Source organism: Muntiacus reevesi, chromosome 8, assembly GCF_963930625.1.
Source record: "Muntiacus reevesi chromosome 8, mMunRee1.1, whole genome shotgun sequence".
Taxonomy (NCBI): Eukaryota; Metazoa; Chordata; class Mammalia; order Artiodactyla; family Cervidae; genus Muntiacus; species Muntiacus reevesi.
This window is the reverse complement of record NC_089256.1, coordinates 27,533,875-27,554,552: the sequence shown is the minus strand read 5'-3', so window position 1 is coordinate 27,554,552 and position 20,678 is coordinate 27,533,875. Positions and strand designations below refer to the sequence as shown.

General features: G+C 42.1%; 1 long non-coding RNA gene across 1 annotated transcript in view; it reads left to right on the top strand.

Moving 5' to 3' along the window:
- The first annotated feature begins 2,198 nt into the window (after nucleotides 1-2,198).
- The window catches only part of LOC136173413 (uncharacterized), an 84,298-nt gene continuing 65,818 nt past the window's right edge, over nucleotides 2,199-20,678 (top strand). Inside the window, exon 1 of the long non-coding RNA XR_010664220.1 lies at nucleotides 2,199-2,268. This is a non-coding gene — a long non-coding RNA (uncharacterized lncRNA). The remainder of the gene's footprint in view (nucleotides 2,269-20,678) is intronic.

Sequence of the window (20,678 nt, the reverse complement as noted above, 5' to 3'; positions counted from 1 at the left end):
TGATGTCTTCTTCTAGCAGCCTTGCTCTATGGAGAATGGTACCCACCGGGGTTCTCAGTGGTGCTGATACCAGCATCCATACCAGCGCGCTCTTTGTTGCTTTAGTAAATGCAGAACGCTCTGGGCCTTTCCATGAACAGCACCTGCTGGGTTTTCTGGCCTTGTGTGGTGTGTTGCTCTAGTTACTTACTTCCCTGAGCCTTTTGGTTCTTCCCTTGCTGCTCATCATGCCCTTCTGGCCTTTCTACCTCACTTAGTGTGAACGTCGCTTGCTCCAAGCTTCCAGGGGCCATCGCAGCAACACGCTCAAACTGCCTCTTGAAATTCTTGTCGGGGTGTTGTTACGAGCTGAGTTGTGTTCTCCCGCAATGGTGGGTTCTGGGAGCAGACTGGGAGGGGCCCTAGGCATGCTTGCTTGTTAGGGACACGCCTGTGATTCAGTAAGGGAAGAAGCAGGAGGGGGCAGAGGAGAAGTGGGACCAGATGACTGCAGTCCTGTGGAAGCTGGCATGGCCATCAGAGACATGCTGAGTTGGAGCAGGTGGTCAGGCTCTCATGCTGCGGACCTGTCATTTGGTTGTTGGGTTCCAACTTTCCCAGGAAAGGGTGTGATCTTGTGCAAGGTGGCTCTCTCCAGCCAAGGTCAGTATCTGCAGAGGATGGACAGCCCTTCCAGTTCTGCAGAACTCCACCCTTCAGTCCCAAAGGGGGTCTGAAAAATGCAGAGGGCCCCCAAGACAAATACCTCCAAATATGTATTTTATTGGGCTCACTTTGAACTTCACATGGGACTAAAAAGCAGAGACATTACTTTGTCAACAAATGTCCATCTAGTCAAGGTTATGGTTCTTCCAGTGGTCATGTATGGATGTGAGAGTTGGACTGTGAAGAAAGCTGAGTGCTGAAAAATTGATGCTTTTGAACTGTGGTGTTGGAGAAGACTCTTGAGAGTCCCTTGGATAGCAAGGAAATCCAACCAGTTCATCCTAAAGGAGATCAGTCCTGGATGTTCACCAGAAGGACTGATGCTGAGGCTGAAACTCCAATATTTTGGCCACCTGATGAGAAGAGCTGACTCATTAGAAAAGACCCTGATGCTGGGAAATATTGAGGGCAGGAGAAGGGGACAACAGAGGATGAGATGGTTGGATGCCATCATTGACTCGATGGACATGAGTTTGGTTAAATTCCAGAAGTTGCTGATGGACAGGGAGGCCTGGCGTGCTGTAGTCCATGGGGTGGCAAAGAGTCGGACACGACGGAGCGACTGAACTGAACTGAAAGCTCAGTGTTGATGCCTCCTTCTGGCAGATGGAGCAGAACATTGAAACTGCACCACAGATGATCGGGAACAGCGCTTGGACCAGCTGTATTGTCATTAAAAGCTTTCTTCTTCTCATCCCCCGAATGGAAGTCTTCTCCATGAAGGGCTGCTGTCCTGGAAGGCTCCGGGCACACTCAGCCATCGCGGCCTCAGACACCAGCTCTCAGAGCCTCCACCTGCTGCGGGGCTGTCATCGAGCCAGGGGCGACACTGAAACCATCTAGCTGTCATCGGCACTTTGGGAGCTGATGAAGGTGAATCCGGGGAGCTGCAGACACAGACACGACGGGCTCACGGAGTTTTTAAGCTTGCACATCCCAGAGCCGACCACAACAAAAGCTCCAAAGAGGAAAGGTCAGACCCATGAAGTGCTATTTGTTTTCACTGAAACTCCATCCCTCCCACTTAACACCCGTCTAACCAGCGACGGAATCAATTACCACGTGTCAGCCCGAAATCTGACACAAGAAAGGAAAGAAGGACACAGCCTCCCCAGGGGGGTTGGCAGGCGGGCAGAGGGACTGGGAGATAGAAACCTCGGGGCGGGAAGCTGGCGAGTGAGCCACTGTATCCTGTGATTAAGGCTGGAAGGCGGCCCGAGACCCTCACCCCTCCTCTCTCTCTCGCTCTCCTGGCCTTGGAACCCTGATCAGCTTCACTGGTTGTACTATTGGGTGTTTCTGTCTCCAAGGGGGGTCAGCAAACCTGCGAGGTTATTCGACTTTGGTTGCATAAGTTGCTCCATTTAATAATTGAAGACCCAGAGGTTCTAGATGTTTATTCTTTGATTGAACTCCAGGAGGAAGAATTCCTGATCAGGTTCTGCCGCCGTGCGGATTCGAGCTGATTGAGTTGCTTCATGTTTCAAGCCTCTGTTAAGTGTGGTGTCAGCTCAGCGGAGAGCCTCCTTTTAGGGTGATGTCATTCACTTGCTACCTTTTTATGTAAGTCTCGAAAAGAGAGTTCTGTGGGTGGGTCCCCTCCTCTGTGCATGTCAGTTAGCCTGCTACTGATTTGCTAGCTCTGTTAAATAAGATGCTTTTAGTTTCCCCAAATCAGATTTTTGTTCATCAAGGAGACCCAGATTCTTAAATTTTTTATGAATGGGATGAAGAACCCTCTCGTCTTCAGGCAGAGCATTCCACGGATACGTTCCGTAAATGGCATTGCCTCTCAGATTGCTGTACTGTATTGGAACGTTTGAAGTGTGAGCGCTGATTACAATGAAACATTGGGTACAGAAAGCAGGAAGCATGGCCCTAGATATTAAAAGATATTTTAATAAGATACTAAAGATATTAATAAGATATTTTAGTAAGATAGTAAAAGATATTTCCACTTATCGGCAGGGATTAATGAAAGGCATGTTTTTTTTTTTTGCTCATCCAGTTGATGAAAATCGTCAGTGGAATAATAAACAGCATGCTAATGAATGAACTGTGAGTTGTCCTTTGCCACAATTGTTAGGTTTGCTTGGTCTTATAAAAGTCATGTCTCTTTATGACATTAAGACGATTTCTTCTAATCTAAGTGGTGCTCAGTTTTGAGGTCTCCCGTCTGCAGAGAGAGATAGATAATATGTGCTTTCCTATTTGCTCTCTCAAAGTGACACCCCCAAATGTGTGGTTTTATTTACTGCCCACATCCGAATGTCCCTTACATCTTTATTATCACACCGGCACTTCACTTCCCGAGGCTCAACCCTGCGTCTTCATCTCCGGGTGGAAACTGTGCCCCCGTCTCCCAGACCTCTTAGACGCAGCACCGGCCAAGTGGCATCAATCATCTTTCCCCAGTTTGTCACCTCCTCCGCGTCTATTCTCCATTTCAAATGTAGGAGTGAAATCCCAGGGGTCACTTAAGCTTGAAACCTGAGATACTTTCCTGACTCCCCCGTCTCCTTTATCCCCCACATCATCAGATGTTATTGATTTTGCTCCTAAATATTTCTCACATTCGCCCCTCTCCATGCCATTCCTGCTACTTGGTCCTATTTTATGTCTCCGTCCTTTCTTTCTTCCTCTTTTGACGTCCTCGGAGTTCTCGCTTCTGTGGCTTTACTCATATTTTTCCTTCTGGCTAGAGTGTGTCTCTTCTTTTCTTTCTCTTTTTAACCAGCGAAACTTAAGACTCTAAGACTCAAATCAGGCATCACTTTTTTTTTTTTTTTTTTTTGATAAAGGGAACATCAATTGTTTGCAAAAATGTTTATTCTCTCTTGAGTTTTTTCTCCTTAACACCATTCCTGTTTCTCCACCTCTCCCAGGGTGAAAGTTTTGAATCATCTTTTGCTCCCTGGATGGTCTATTACCAGATACTGACATAGTACTGGATTTTACTCACTCTTTCCTGTAGCCCCCATTGCTTTTTCAGGTTGAGGCCCATCTGATTTTCACGTCAGCTGGTACCCCTATCTCCCATCTCCTAGTAAATCTTTCCACCCACATTCTTTCCAACTTTTGTCCTTTGGTTTCCTAGTGGATTCACCTAACATTCTTCTTTTTCTATTTAAAATTTTTCAGCTGCACTGGGTCTTCATTTTGGAGCACAGGCTCTCTCTAGTCATGGCATAAGGGCTTCCTGTTGCAGAGCATGGGTTCTAGAGAGGTCAGGCTCAGTAGTTGCCACACGCAGGCTTAGTTGCCCCAAGACATGTGAAATCTTAGTTTCCTGTCCAGGGATCGAACCTGCACCCCCTGCATTGGAAGGTGAATTCTTAACCTTTGGACCATTAGGGAAGCCCCCACCTAACATACTTCTTTGGTCAAAACCTGCTCTGTACTCATTTTATGCAGAGAAATGACCTAACTCTCTAGCACGATATTTGAAGCTTTTTACCACCTGGCTCTCATTTACCATTTTCATGGAAGGTACTGTCAATCCCCCTAACTTCCAGCATCCACCCACCCCACCTCTCAGCGACCTGCTGCCTTACACCATCCTTCTCATCCTTCTCTTTTTGCCTGTGGTCATACTGTTCTTGTTGGGGTCTTCTCTGGATGTTGAAATCCTACTTACCTCTTAAAATCTGATTTAAATGGCAATATCACTTGAAGGATCCTTGATTGCCTTTTCCTTGGAGTCTCTATGCATGTCTGGTTTGCTGTTTAATGCAATCTGCCCAGCATGATGGACCCTTGGGTACCTGTTTTCCTTCGGGCTTGTGGACACCCCGGGAGTGTCTTTCATCACGTTTTGTATTTCACAGTCCTTCCATTTAGCAGTCCCTCATTAACTTCATGTAAGAAATGGAAAACTACATACTTTAAATGTATGTTGTAAAAAGAGGTCTTTCTTTCTCTTCTCTTCTTTTTTTAAATTGAGACATAATTGTCATACACTATATTAATTTCAGGTGTGCAACACAATGAGTTCAATATTCATATGCATTTTGAAATGATCCCCGCAATGTCTAGTTAATATCCATCACCATACATAGTTATAGAATGTTTTCTTTTTGTGATGAGAACTTTTAAGACCTACTAAAATGAGAGTTCTTTTTTTTATTGTGCGTTCATTTTTCAGCCTTCAGTCTCATTCCTAAGATCTTTTCTAAAACTAAATGCACACTATCTTTTGTCCTTTTAAAAACTGAGTCCAAATGCTTGCTTTGAAAATATAAGGTAGAATTCATAGACGTATGAAAGAGAGGCATTTCTGAATTGTCAATTTAAAAATAATCATTTGATGGAAATCACCTTTATGTTTCCAACTAAAGCCTGTGTAGACCAAGCTTGAATCAGGTGCCATGCCTTTCTCCGGCTTTGGTCAGGCACGGCTCCCATCCTAAGGAATTTACTTTGTTTTTCTCTTACAGTGGGCTCTGATGTTCGGGGAATGGATGAGTGGAAATGAATAGCCTAAACTGTATCTTGCTACATAATAAATGGATGTCTGATGAAATGCACACGCTGTATCTGTATGAATGTGAACATGTGGACGACAGATGAGTTTTAGATGTGACTAACATGCTCATTAGGCATTTTTAGCAAAATTCTCTGCTAGGCTCATTGTCCTGAAGTTGAAATATAAGAAGTTGACTGTCTCCTGTGCTCCTCAGAATTCTGAAGTTTAACTTGGAACTCTTTGAAGTCTTTTCTTATGATGGATGAATCATTTCAACATTTTTGCTACATTCAAAGGCTTTCTTTAAAAGATAAAATCAAGTGCCTTACTAATCAAGGAGACCACAAAAGATTGGAAATCAGGTGAAAATGTGGCATGAATGGTAATATTACTGAACTCAAAAACCTGTGTCAATCACGACAAATTTCAGAAGACTTTGGAAACGTTTAAAAATGTAAAAAAAACCCAAAACAACACAGGACTGATTTCAGAAGTCATTTGGGAAATGTTTGGGTGCTATCTGTAATAGAAATAAACGTTTGATACTTTTCTCAAGTAAATGTTTTATAATAGAGTTTGGCATCCCAGGCAAGGATGGAAGATGGTCTTCTGTCCCTGTCTGAGAGTGGAGGTTCTCAGGCTAGATCTGGGTTTGGTCCCCATGTCTGTGTCAGTCACTGATAGGACAAAACTCACACTGAAAAAACTTTTATTTATTTATTATTATTTTGAGGAGGTGCCCTAGGTCTTTGCTTTGTGTGGGCTTTCTCTAGTTGTAGGGAGGGAGAGCTCCTCTTGGTTGTAGTGTACGGGCTTCTCAATGCAGTGGCTTCTCTTGTGGGGCACAGGGCTCTAGGGTGTGTGGGCTTCAGTGGTTGCAGCACGTGGGCTCAGTAGTCATGGCACATGGGCTTAGTTGCTCCATGGTGTGTGGAATCTTCCTGGACCAGGGATCGAACCCATGTCCCCTGCATTGGCAGGTGTTTCTTATTTACCGCACCACCAGGGAAGCCCAAACTCACTTTTTAAGCCTAAAGTGTTTTCATATAAACACATTCATCTGACCATCCATCCATTCATTCATTCATCCATTCATTTTTGTGTTCAACACTTACTCCATCCCCCTCTGTGTTTGTCTCTGGAAATACAGCAATGAGCAATCAAATCATAGTGCTTGTCTGTTTAGACCCTTGGAGTCAAAAAGAAATAATCAGACAATGAATTGTAATACTCACTGCAGCCTCCAGTTACTAAAGGTTTAGTCTGTGCTAGTCACTATGCTAAATACTTCTTCATATTTGATTACTGAGTCTTCATGACCACTTTGGAGATGAGCATTATTATTCTCTTTTTACAGATCAGGGAGTTGAAGCTTAGCATATTTGTTAAGAGATCAAACCAGTCAATTCTAAAGGAAGTCAACCCTGAATATTCATTGGAAGAACTGATGCTGAAGCCGAAGCTCCAGTACTTTGGCCACTTGAAGGGAAGAGCCGATTCATTTGGAAAAGACCCTGATGCTGGGAAAGAATGAGGGCAGGAGGAGAAGGGGGAAGCAGAGGACAAGATGGATAGCGTCACCGACTTAATGGACATGAATTTGTGCAAACTTCAGGAGATAGTAAAGGACAGGGAAGCCTAGTGAGTTGCAGTCCTTGGGGTCACAAAGAGTTGGACACGATTTAGCTGCTGAACAACAATAATGTTGGCTAGGTTAATTGGTTAAAGCCACCTGGCTGGTGAGACGAACAGTGCGAGCTTGACTCTGTCTGTCTGACTCCAGAGCCTGTGTTTTTTAATCACCACCTGGTGTAATTAACTAATCTTACAGGGATGACAAGGACCACAATTGCTGTGTGTGCTAGCTTCCTACAGTCGCTTTAACAAATTTAGTGACTTCAAACAACGCAAATCATTCATCTCCAAGTTGTGGAGGTCAGAAATCCAACACGGGTCTTGCCAGGCTAAAGCCAAACTGTGGGCATGACAGCATTCCTTCTGGAGTCTCCAGGGGAATTCCACACCCTTGCCTTTGCCATTTTCTAGCCACCCTCCATCCTTGACTCATGGCTCCTCCCTCCATCTTCAAAGCCGACCCATCACGTCTCTCTGACCCATCTCTGTCTTCATGTCTGATTCCTGGTGAGAAAGTTTCTCTGCTGTTTAAGACTCATGTGATTGTGTCTTGCTCATCTGGATAAGCCAGGGCAATCTCTTCCCATCTGAAGATTCTTGATCACATCTGCATAGTCCCTTTGGCCCTGCAAGACAATATATTCACAGGTTACAAAGGTTAGGGCGTGGACATCTTTGGAGAGGCTTTTTCCTACTGACCACACTGTGAGAGGGGTTAGGAACGGAAGCAGTCTGGAGGCATAGGGAGGGTCCTGGCTTCCAGGGAGGGAAAAGCACCCCCAGGTCAAGGACTGAAAAGGTGTGAAACCCCTGCAAAGGCACAGAGCAGGGCCTTAGGAAGTCGGAGAGAGACCTGATGTGGTGAGTGGGGGAAAGTGCCCCTGTGGAGTCTGGAGAGGGTGGCTGGGGCCAGATCTTGGGGAACGTGGCTGGCAGTAGGGGATGGATTCCATCATGATTCTGGGGGAAATGGACAGTAAATTCAAAGGTCAAGAAGGGGACACGATTTCATTTTCAGCTCATTCTGCTGCTGTATGGAGAGCAGGTTGGTAGAAAATGAGAGTGGACACAATTAGGAGGACATTTCAGTTGTTCAGGTGGGTGATGTAGATAGCCTGGACCAAGATGCTGGCGATGCAGGTGAGGAGACATCTGCTGGGCTCTTCCCTGGGGTGAATAGCAGGACTGGGTGATTGCTCGGATGTGCAGTTAAGGGAGAGACTTCCAGGTTTTTTAGTGGGACAACTAGGGTGGGTGGTGGCACAGTGGCTGGGGGAAGTTCAGGCTTGGATGGGAGTGGGGTGATCAGCGCTGGGTGGCTCTAGAAGGAGCAAAGCCAATTAAAATAAGAAAAAAAATCCTCTTGAGGACAGGAGGCCAGAACTGAGTAGGTATTACCAGGGCAATATATTCTATCAAATCACTCATTTTGGTTCTTAAGACTGAATATGTGTGTGTGTTAGTCAATCAGTCATGTCTGACTCTTTGCGACCCCATGATCTGTAGCCTGCCAGGCTCCTCTGTCCATGGGATTTTCCACGCAAGATTATTGGAGTGGGTTGCCGTTTCCTTCTCCAGGGGATCTTCCCAACCAAGGAATAGAGCCCAGTTCTCCTGCATTGCAGGCAGATTCTTTACTCTCTGAGCCACTGAAGAAGCCATATTTATAGAAGCCATATTTCTTTAAGAGGACCAAAATGCATGATCTTAAAAGGTTTCCTGGAAAATTATGGAGACCAAATATGCTGATTGTTGGTCTGGTTTGATTAAGGGCAACAGATTTGTTATCATATTTCAGGCTTTCTATCTTAATAACCAAATATTCTTTTTTCTCTCTCTCTTGCACAGGGTACCTTTATATATACTATATACATGTATTTTTTTCTGGATCTCAGCACTATGGCAGTCCTATTCTTTGGGCACAGTATAAAATCCTTGATTTTTAAGAAGATTCATTTTGTTTTTCAGCAAATACATAGAATTATCCATTTCAACAGAATTAATATTTTGCATAAAGAAGATTTCAGGGGACTATGTTTTGACATAAGCCAAAAATGGCAGTAAATAAGACAAGGCAATCAACTCACCATGCAAGGTGAAAAGAACAGAATTGTGCACATGCTCATGTAACTTAACAACTTACTTTACATGCCTGTCCTGGGATGAGACTCCAAAATCATCTTGTTTAGACATCACAACAGGGCTGCCTCTATGGACACATTAGGTTGGGAAGCTCAGTACTAGAGAAGAATGGAATGAATTTTCCCAGTGAGCAAGAACACTCCAGAATTTTCCACTGGTCTCCCATTCATCCTCTGGGGACTGTAGCTGTTTGACATGTGGGATGATTTGGATACCCAGACTTCCCTGGAAAGACTTCCTTTTATTTTTCTCTTTAGTCCGTTTCCATGGTTCTCAAACTCAGTGAGCCCGAGAATGACTACACAGGGTTGAGCAGATATAGCCATGGATCTCATGCTTGATTCAAAACTCAAGACAATTCAAGGGTACTTTAGACTTTAATTTTTGCCTTCTGTGCTGATTTTAGAACTTAAAGTCCATATGAATTCTGGAAACGTATTGCGATCTGGGGCAATAATTCCAAGTCTGATTTTGGGAGGTGTTTTAGCACCCTGCCTTTGAACAGAGTAGTGGCTGAAGTTAGAAGTGGCTGGGAAATGTTCCAGGTGAAACTGATGAAATAATTGGAAGGTGATAAGCAGCCTGGTCATGTTTGTGGCACAAAGATCCTGACATAGCAGGACAGTAGAGACTTTAATATTAATTATCAGATGCCAGTGGAAGAGCAGGGTTGGACCTAGGATATATACAACGAGATTCCTCGTGAGGGACCAAGGTTGTTACCTGGTGCCATACAAAGGCTTATCGTAGTTTGAGTAGAGACAAGTGTTGGGAGAACCACACAGCTCGTGACACCTAATAAAGCAGCCCACAGGTCAGACTCAGGCCATAGCTTCCTCAGAGGTCACTTTCCCCCTGCCATATTAACATGGAGTTAATCTGAAATTTTGTGGTTTTTTTTTTTTTTATCATTTTGGTTGTATTTATTTTAAATGTTATTTCCACTTATAGTGGCAAAAGTATTTTAAGCAGAAGGAATCTGTTCCTAGTCTTTGGTGGATTCATAGTTAAGATACATTATAATGGAAACAGCTGGGAATCTAATGCATTGGTGTTGAATGGGAAATGTGAGTCGCTCCTCGAATTCATGCTGCTGCTGCTGCTAAGGCACTTCAGTCGTGTCCAACTCTGTGTGATCCCATAGATGGCAGCCTACCAGGCTCCTCTGTCCCTGGGATTCTCCAGGCAAGAATACTGGAGTGGGTTGCCATTTCCTTCTCCAATGCATGCTACGTCACTTCAGTCATGTCCAACTCTGTGCGACCCCATGGACAGCAACCCACCAGGCTCCCCTGTCCACAGGATTCTTTAGGCAAGAATACTGGAGTGAATTGCCATTTCTTTCTCCACCTGGAGTTCATACTCCATCCTCAAATACTTACTGTGCATCTTGGGTAAAAAGATGAGTAGGAGGTAATGATGGGAAGCTTTTTCCTATGAAAAGGAACTTAATGGCATAGTGCCTCATACTATTCCTAGGAACAATGAGAAAGCATGATGTGTCCTTCACAGCTGCATTTGTTTGCCTGACTCTATGAAAACAGCACCAAGTGTTGAGTAACAAAATTCTTATTGATTCTGTAGTTCCCAAAGTGCTGTTATAGATATATCAGATCTTGAAACCTTGGCATGTCCTTAGCACGATTTGTATTAAATACATTATAAAATCCACTTATTACTTTGTTTCAGTTTTTATTTTGGCTGTACTGGGTCTTTGTCGCAGTGCAGGGAACTTCTCTCTAGTGTGGTATGCTGGCTTAGTTGCCCCGTGGTGAGTGGGATCTTAGTTCCCCCAACCAGGGATCAAACTCACAGCCACTGTGTTGGACAGCAGACTCTCAGCAACTGGGCCATAAGGGAAGTCCCTAAAATCCACTTGTTGGAGAAAAAAACCACAACTACATGTAAAGTGAATTTAGCAGAAAAGCATCTTGGAAAAAAAAAGCCATGAAGATAAGACTTGGTAAAACGAACAAATAGACTAAACAACAACCCCCCACCTCCAAACAAAGAAAACCTTGGGAAAGCTGTCGTCAATGGAAAGCTGTTTTCGGTGTAAACATTGACTCTCAAGCCATGTTAAGTATAAAGCTGGGGATAAATGTCAGGGTTTAGACTTTCTGTGGTTCCTCTACACGCTGTGAAGATGGATGTCTTCACAATGACCATCCACTTTCCTTTAGACTCAGCATCTCGTCCACTTGTATTCAGTGCGTGTTTGGCGTATAAAAGAAGTATGCACTTCAAGGTGATTGCTATTCCATGGCAAAAGCATCACTTGACGTATGACTCAGTTCACTGGCAGCTGTGGTAACTGAAGCACTGCTTCCAGGCATGGGGGCTACAAAGTTTCCGCATTGACTGTGAAATGGACCGCACAAGTACTTTCCCAGGCTGCTCCTGTGTTTCTGATCCATCATGCTTGTGTCCATCCCAGCCTAGACCAGCTGTGTGTGCTGAAACCATCTGCTGTAGCCTTGGTCCTGCCCAGTCCTTGAATTTGTTCTAACCTGTGCCCTGAACAGCCCGTTTCTACTGGTGTATGGTACCTGGTGAGACCCAGGTCTCTGGTTTACCTCTTGCAACCTGAAGCCTCATCTTACCTTCTGATCTCTCCCAAAGCTTGGGTAACCCGTCCCTTGATGAGTCTTTTTCCTCAGCTCCTAACTGGCACACTAACTTCCCAGTGGGACTGGAGTCCTGCCCTGCCCCTGGCTGGGTGTGGATTTTGCATTCTCCTTCTCTATGGGCTCTTGGATCCCCGGCACTGGCACAGGTTGGGTTCCTAGAGGAGGGAGTCCGTAGTCAAAAGCTTTGGCTCTCTTTCCGTCTAAGTCTTGGTCCAGATTGAGGTCTCAGTATTTGGCCGGGTTCCCTCCCCTCTTCATAAGGGAGCTGACTTCTTTTGCTTTATGAGTTTTGCCCAAAGAAAAATAGTCCTAATTGCCCATCACTGAGACAAGAATTACATGACTTCTAATTAAAAATGTATGCAGTGCAACAGGAAGATTATTCAAATCCAAGTTGTAGTGTTGGAACAATGGTCTCTGTAAACAATCTCACAAATGTGATTCTGTTTTTGGCTTTTGGTGCAACTAAACAGGGCTTCCATGCGGATTTGATCCCTGGGTCAGAAAGGGAGGAGGATATGTCATCACACTCCTGTATTCTTGCCTGTAGAATCCCATGGACAGAGGAGCCTAGGGGCTATGGTTCATAGGGTCTCACAGAGTTGGACACGACTGAAGCATCTTAGCATGCATGCACGCAACTAAGGTCCATCTGAGGACACAAGGTCTGTCTAGTCAAAGCTATGGTTTTTCCAGTAGTCATGTATGGATGTGAGAGTTGGACCATAAAGAGAGCTGAGTGCCAATGAATTGATGCTTTTGAACTGTGATGTTGGAGAAGACTCTTGAGAGTCCCTTGGGCTGCAAGGAGATCCAACCAGTCCATCCTAAAGGAGATCAGTCCTGAATCTTCATTGGAAGGACTGATGCTGAAGCTGAAACTCCAATACTTTGGCCACCTGATGTGAAGAACTGACTCATTGGAAAAGACCCTGATGCTGGGGAAGATAGGGGGCAGGAGGATACGGGGTGACAGAGGATGAGATGGTTGGATAGCATCACTGACTGGATGGACATGAGTTTGAGCAAGCTCTGGGGGTTGGTGATGGACAGGGAGGCCTGGTATGCTGCAGTCTATGGGGTTGCAAAGAGTTGACATGACTGAGTGATTGAACTTAACTGAATGCAGCTAAAAAAGGGAAATTAGCACCTTTGAGCTGGTTTATATATTTACAGTTCCTTACCATGAGGGTTTCCATCAGTTTCTTTGTGGAACTTATGCTTTTGTTTTAAAGGTATTTTTAGGAAAGTTAGTTACTGAGCCAGCCAATTTCCAGTCACTAATTTGTCCGTCCAAGCATGAGATGCTATTGCTCCTTCTGTCAGCACCAAGAAAATGGGGAAGGGAAATGCTGGCCATTTCCTGGACTTCCTGGAGAATGGAGTGTCCAGGGTGGAGCTGTGGAATTTCATTTGGTTTCTCTAGTTGACCTGGGCAGTGAAAAGAACCTGAGATTAAAATATTCTAGGGGATGCTGAATTCCTGTTCTTTCTTCCTTCTGAGATATCTCTTCATTGTTCTTTGGAAGAAGATTGTTCTTTGGAAGAAGAAAAAGGCTCCCCTTCATTGAAAAACTATCGAGTTACTAGAGAAAGGCATGAGTGGGAATGTCTTTTGGCAGAGATAATCATTTGAAACCTGCTTTGCAAACTGCCTCATTACCAGTCCATACTCTTGCTTCTTTCTTTACTTTGTAAAGTTCATGGCTGTCTACTCCTCACGCCAGAACCTAATGTCCAGATGTGCAGTGGGGGGTACATCTTTAGATCAAACCCCATCCTTGTCATATGGAAAGTTATCTTCTTGTGGGCCCCTTGGTGGGATTTTGGGATGCTTCAAGAGTTGGGTGAGTGATGATGGTTTGTAATTCAAAGATGGATGCTTTATTAATACCACAGACAATGCTAGTCAAGAGAGTAGGTTTGGGGCTTGGTTGTTGGAGATAGAGTATTATAATGGTTCCCTTTCCAATTTTTTATAAGGAAGGTCAAATGCCAAACTTAGGAGGAGTTTGAATACAGGGAGAAGGCTGTGAGTTGGATGAGAAGACAGGATAGAATAAGATTTGATGCCCTGAATACTTATAATGATTATAGGCTGTTCCAAAAATGTGAACTTTCCCAGCATCTTCATCTGTTAATGAAAAATTTGTGACATCTGCAGTTGCATTTATCTTTTAAATTTCTTTTCTAACCATTGTGTCACATAGTCTGGTACTTCATTAGTAATGATTTTACTGACAGTTCCCTTAAACAGTCTCTGGATTCAGGTAGAGAAAGATGGATTTTTAACTAATCTTTTTTGGCATAAGCATATATCATATAGGAGACTTAACTCTTCTTTCTAGTTTTCATTTGTTTTCATTGGTATTATCTGACAGAAGGTTGTCAGAACAAATTAAGTGGTGAGTGAGCAATAATTGCTTTGTGATATAAAAAGATGGGTAAAAATTGCTTTTTAACTCAGTAGATGCCCCACTTCCTACATCTAAAATATTTAGGTAGGCAACTATGCATTGAGTGGATGGGCTTGTGGATATATTTATGGACCTGGCCCATCTTTTGAAAATGGGGATTTGTACTGAATAATTTGGATTTGCTGACTTCATAGCTCAGGTTTCCTGAATCAGTGCCAATCTGTTCTTCCCTTTGTGCAAAGCAAATGTGGTCATATTGTTAACTCCAATCTTCCCTGTGTGGTATGGCAGGTCCTTGTTGTTTCTCTATTATGTATATTTATTAGTGTGTGTCTGTTAATCCCAAATTCCTAATGCTGCATCCTTTCTTCAAACCATCCACTAGGATACTCCTAGGCTGCACCCCCACATTTCTGAATTTTTAAGAGTGACTTCATTATACATGTCACTGATTCACTTCATTGTACAGCAGAAACTAACACACACTCTAAAGCAATTATACTGCAATAAAAAAATTCAATTCAAAGCTTAGAGTGACAAAGGGTTCTTTGGAACCCTTAGTTCAAGATCCATCAAGGCATACAAAATGAACCATTTTCAACTGTCATTTCCTCAAATATTTATTTCAGGCAATTTCTTGGTGAATTCTGGGGGTTTTTATCAATGTTAAAATTTCAGTGTTGGCTTGTTTCTTTTCTCTTTTCTGATTTTTTTTTTCAGGGTTAGGTCAGTGGTATTAGTGGTGTTGGCAAACTTTCTATATTTTCTGTGCTCTGAAATGATTTAGAAATGCATTTATGATTTATGAAATGCATCATAAAAATAATCTAGTCCTTATTTAAAAGAGCATATCTAAAAGCCTGTTATGGTCTGTAACCTCTTGGAGGTAAATTGTGGTTAACTTCAAATGTTTCCATAGTTTTGGTTTATCTGAGTGAGATGTGTTTGCTTTTGTTTTTGTTTTGAAAATTTTCTTAAAAGAATCTGACATTTCTTGAAGATATTCAAGGGGGGGGATAGCATAAATCTATGCAAAATATGCTTTTGTATTTTTAGACCTTTGCTTTTGTGGTCATTTCTGTTTTTTTAAATTTCTACAGGTGTATTTTCATTTTCTAATTTTTTTTTTTTTGAGTAGATAGAAATGTGTGTGTGTGTGTGTATGTTTTCCAAAAAATTAGTTCCAGGACTTACCTATTAATTCCACAATTTAACAAAACTAATTCTAAACACTTTTTTCTACCTCCTTGGCTTTTGCCTCAAGTTAGTTCTTTTAATTTTATTCTTTTTTTTAATACTAAGAGAATTTATTTATTTATTTATTAAAATTACAACAGCTTTTATTTCTGCAAATCCTTCCAGTATTTGTCCACAGGCCAACACATTTTTCTGAGAATTTAAATGTGAACTTTCCTATGAGAACTATGTGATCCTACCTCAAAATTTTGGTATGTTAAAAATGTTATTCATTTAGAAAAACTCTACTTGTTGGCTTGTGTTCATTTTTATTCAAGGGTTATTTAAGAGAATGCTTCCTAATTTCTGTGCAACAGCTTCCTCTTTTTGTAACTTGATTTGCATGTTTGTTTTTGGCTGTGCCGGGTCCTTGTCGCTGTGCAGACTTTCTAGTTGTGGTGAGTGGGGGCACCTCTTCCTTGCGGTGGCTTCTCTTGTTGTGGGACTTGGGCTCTAGGGTGTGCGGGCTTCAGCAGTTGCGGCTCATGGGCTCAGGAGTTGCCTCTCCTGGGCTTTAGAGAACAGGCTCAATGGTTGTGGCCACGGGCTTAGCAGCTCTGGGTACGTGGGGTTTTCTGGGGTCTCCCAGGACCAGGGATTGAACCTGTGTCTCCTGCATTGACAGGCAGATTCTTTACCAATGAGCCACTAGGGAAGCCCAGTAGATTCCTCTTTTGCTTAAATATTATCACTCATTTCTAATCAGTTTTGCTTCATGATATTATGGTCATCAACAAATATTTATTACTGTTGTGCATTCATTTTGGTTTCCATCTTTACTGATATAAAATTCCAGTCCTTGTCCCGTTTAATATTCTACTTAGAATTCAACTTTGTCATAAATAAATGCTCTTCAATGCTTTCCTTTTTTGTAAATTCTACCTTAAAATTTATGCAATAAACCTTCTGATCTCTCTTTTTCTTTTTGTTTCTCTCTCTTTTTCTTTTCCTGATCACTTTATTTTATCATATCTCTTGAGAGCAGAATATATTTGATATTTAAAATGATCCAACCTGATAATCTTTTCATGTTTCTATTTATTTTTGTCATGATATTTGTGGTTTTTTTTTTATTTGTGGCTTTTTGAGAAGTTTTTTCTTCTTTGTAAATTTTTTGAGTTCTTTTTCTGTTCTTATTTTTCACGTGTATATTCTCCTATTATTTTGAGTTGACACACTCTAGTTTTCATTTTACTAGTGACTTTTTATTTTAAAAAATTTAAAATATGTATTTCTATAATAATTAAAATTAAGAATAAGATCATTTTTAAAAAGCTTGTATCAAATAAGAGATATAATGTGTTTTTACTTTTTTTTCCCATTTCTAAGATTTAAAATAAAATCTAATCTGTGATTTTAGATTCAGATTATTGATATTCAACAGATATATTTTTGCTATCCTTTATTTTTAAGAGGTATTTAACATTTATATTTAATTTGACCAGCATTTTTATAATCTTTATTTGGATCATCTATAATGAATTTCATTGCTCACTATGAGTCCTTTTAGGTCACAAAATGTCTTTTTTTTTTTTTTTTTTTGAGTCATTTCTTGATTATGTGGTGTATATCTCAATCGTTGTTTCTAGTTTAAATTTAGGCAAAACTGTTGTTACATTTTTGTTTTATTTTCATTGTATGGAAGGGATACCTGAAGATGCTTTAATTTTTGTTCTGTTGTAGATTACTTCTTTTTCTTTCCTCCTGCCCTCCCTCCATGCCCCCTGCCCAGCCTAAATGCTTATACACAATTTTTCTCCATTTATATGATTTAAAAGTTGTCAGAATATGTGTTGGTGGAGGCTGGTGAGTGAACTCTTTCCCCCCACATGCTCAGGTGTCTTTTGAAATCTAAGGGTTTTCTTTCTTTCTTTCTTTTTTTTTGTAAATTATTTTAAATCAACACTTTTTTTCTCAGCCTTTCTGGCTGAAATACGTCCTCAAGAATTCTTGGTATTTGAGTTGGCAGTGTCAGCTCTGGGGATCTGCCATTTTCTGGCTCTTCATTTTTATCTCCTTATCTCTTCCCATTCATCTTGAACACCCAGCTCTTCTCTTCATCATGGTTTCAGTTTTCTACGTGACCCAGTCTGCCTTTCCCAGACATGAAGCAGACATGTGATTTCTGCTGGTGTCTTGACATTCTTCCTAGTCTCACCAGCAACACTTTGGCTTTGCCCACTCGACTTGCACTCCACATTCTGGTTCTTTCTCCCAGATCTTTGCTAAGTGGGATCCTCTCTTTACCATTTGCTTTCCTAACACTGAACCAGCAGAAGGTATGAACAAGCGTGATGCACACGTCTCCTCCTACTGAAGCTTTGGGCTAATCTCTGCAGTTGACACCGCTCCTCCAGCATCCTCACTGGTCACCCCTTTTCTGCCTCCCCAAGTCAGCTGCTTAGTTTCCTTTTTCAGAATAAAGTATACAGTGAGCCTCTGAAGGGAACATAACTACCTAAAAAACAGCATTCACACAGTCTGGGGATGGCTGAGTGATTTTCTGTCTCATAGAACTTGGTTTCTGCATGTAGAGGCAGAATGAGGTCTGAGCTCCAGCGGGGCAGCTGTTGGCTTTGCCCATGATATTAGCACCACTACTTCCATATTCTTTTTTTCTCCTTTGGGGAAACTAAGGAATGACTGCATTTTAAACCAGAGGCTGATAGCCACAGATAATTTATTTCAAAGGTGATTTTCCTCCTCCAGCCCTTATTCTTTGGTGATGGATCCTAGTTAGTCAGAATTCTCTTTAAAATGTCTACAAACTCTGTAAGACACACAATTGCAAAGGTGAGATGACATTTCTGGAAGAATCAGGATGAATAGTTTCTTTTCTTTTGTTTTAAGATTTTTTTCTTTTTGTGTAGACCATCTTCAAAGTCTTCATTGAGACTCACAATATTGCTTATGCTTTATGTTTTGCTTTTTCAGCCACAAGGTATTTGGGATCCCCTCCAGTCCCTTGACCAGGGATTGAACCCACACCTTCTGCACTGGAAGGCAGAGTCTTAAGTATTGGAGGGTCAGGGAAGTCCCAATAGTTTGTTTTCTGCCTACGTCATATCGTAGAAAACATATGATGTGGGTCTTGACTTGTCTTAGTAGAAATAAGCCTGGTTTGGGAATCAGAAATTTAGACTTGACCTCTATTGTTCCAGGACTTCCCTGGTGGCTCAGCTGGTAAAGAATCCACCTGCAATGTGGGAGATCTGGGTTTGATCCCTGGGTTGGGAAGATCTCCTGGAGAAGGGAACGGCTACCCTCTTCAGTATCCTGGCCTGGAGAATTTCATGGACTATCTAGTCCATGGGGTCGCAAAGAGTTGGACACAACTGAGGGACTTTCACTTTCGCTATTGCTCTATGAGGCTATGGGCTTCTGTTTCCTGACCTATCAAAGGAAGAGACTGGGCTAAAAGATTTGTACAGTTCTGTTGACTTGCATTCTACATCTTTTGTAATAAACTTAATAAATATTGTATGCTGTTGAAAAGCCTGGGGCAAGAAGATACTACTGCTTAGTGATAGGAACATGGAAAGATATGTTTGTGGATAGGTGGGAAGTGACTTTGCCTTTTGGTGTCTGATCTTAAATGTATGTTTACTTCTTGCATTATTCCGTTAGGTGGACAAGGGGAGATATTGCATGCCGAAGCAGGAAATTTTCCTTTAAGGAAATTAAGGCTGACTGAACAAGGGATTGGTTGGTATTATCAGACACTAATGGTCCCTGATAAAGGGTAATCAGATAGCCCAAAAGGCAGGGTTTAGAGTTAAGTAACCAAGCTCCTTTTATGCGAGAGATATGGCATGACGGCACTTGGAATGGATTCCTTTCTCTGTAAATTTTTAATCAGCTTAAAAATTTTCAAGAAACAATTTACTCCTTTCCCTTCTCCTCTTTTACTTAGCTTAATTTGACCTTGATTTGATGGAAATATGAAAAGAAAATGAAACAATTGCTACTAACCAAAGGGGTTATGTGGACAAATTACAAGACTTTTTGTATCCAAAATGCCATTTGGATGGACTTTTCTTACCCAAGCGTGGTTTTTGGAATTGATTGGTATGATTTGAAATATCAGGTGTCAATGTTCTTAGTGGTCCTAAAGTGCTCACTTGTGTCTTACTCTTTGTGGACTCTGGACTATATAACCTATGAGGCTCCTCTGTCCATGAGATGTTCCCTGCAGTAAGACGAGTGGGTTGCCATTTCCTCCTTCACGGAATCTTCCCCATCCAGGGATCAAACCCCTGCCTCCTGTGTCTCCTGCATTGCGGGCAGATTCTTTACCGCTGAGCCACTGGGGAAGCCCTTCTTAGTGCACGTTCTTTCAAAAAATACATTTGTCTGGCCTTGGGGATTTGATGCCTCAGCCAGAAGAGGGTGCTTTCTGATTCCTCCTGTGGAGTTGAGCTTTTACATTTTACTTTTATTTTATGGAGATGTCTTCTCTGCATTTTAAGCCAATGGGATCTCAAATCTCTCCATGACCTGGATGGGGATTTTTTTTATACACACAGTAGCCCTCCATCCACACCTCAACACATGTCCTCCTCTGGGTTCAAGTTACAAGGGCATGGATATTGGAGTCTTTTCTTTCCTTGGATGTTCTATCAGCTTCCCATCTGGGTCAGTATCGCTCCTTGTCAGCCAAGTTATAAAGTCTAGTGAGCTTTCTGAAAGCAGATTTGGAGGTGGATTTGGTCTGTAACATAGATTTTTTAAAATTTTAGTTGGTCCACAGTTGATTTACAATGTTGTGTCAGTTTCAGGTATACAGTAAAACAACTCTGTTACACATAATACATGGTTTTTCCAGTGGTCATATGTGGATGTGAGAGTTGGACTATAAAGAAAGCTGAGCGCCAAAGAATTGGTGCTTTTGAACTGTGGTGTTGGAGAAGACTCTTGAGAGTCCCTGGAACTGCAAGGAGATCCAACCAGTCCATCCAAAAGGAAATCAATCCTGAGTATTCATTGGAAGGACTGACATTGAAGCTGAAACTGCAATACTTTGGCCACCCGATGCGAAGAGCTGATTCATTGGAAAAGACCCTGATGCTGGGAAAGACTGAAGGTGGGAGGAGAAGGGAATGACAGGGGATGAGGTGGTTGGATGGCATCACTGACTCAATGGACATGAGTTTGGGTAGACTCCGAGAATTCGTGATGGACAGGGAGAACTGGCATGCTGTGGTCCATGGGATCGCAAAGATTCAGACACGACTGAGCGACTGAACTGAACCGAACTGAACACATATACATATATCCATTCTTCTTCAGATTCTTTATGTGAAGCATATTTATAAGGAAAAACAAATAAAAGGAGCAGTAGAGAAATATGATTGGGCAGGAGACACCCACTGGTGGTACAAGCCTGAAAATACCTGCACCAACCTGGAGGTGGATCTCTAGAGTGAGTAGTGTGGTATTGTTTAGTTG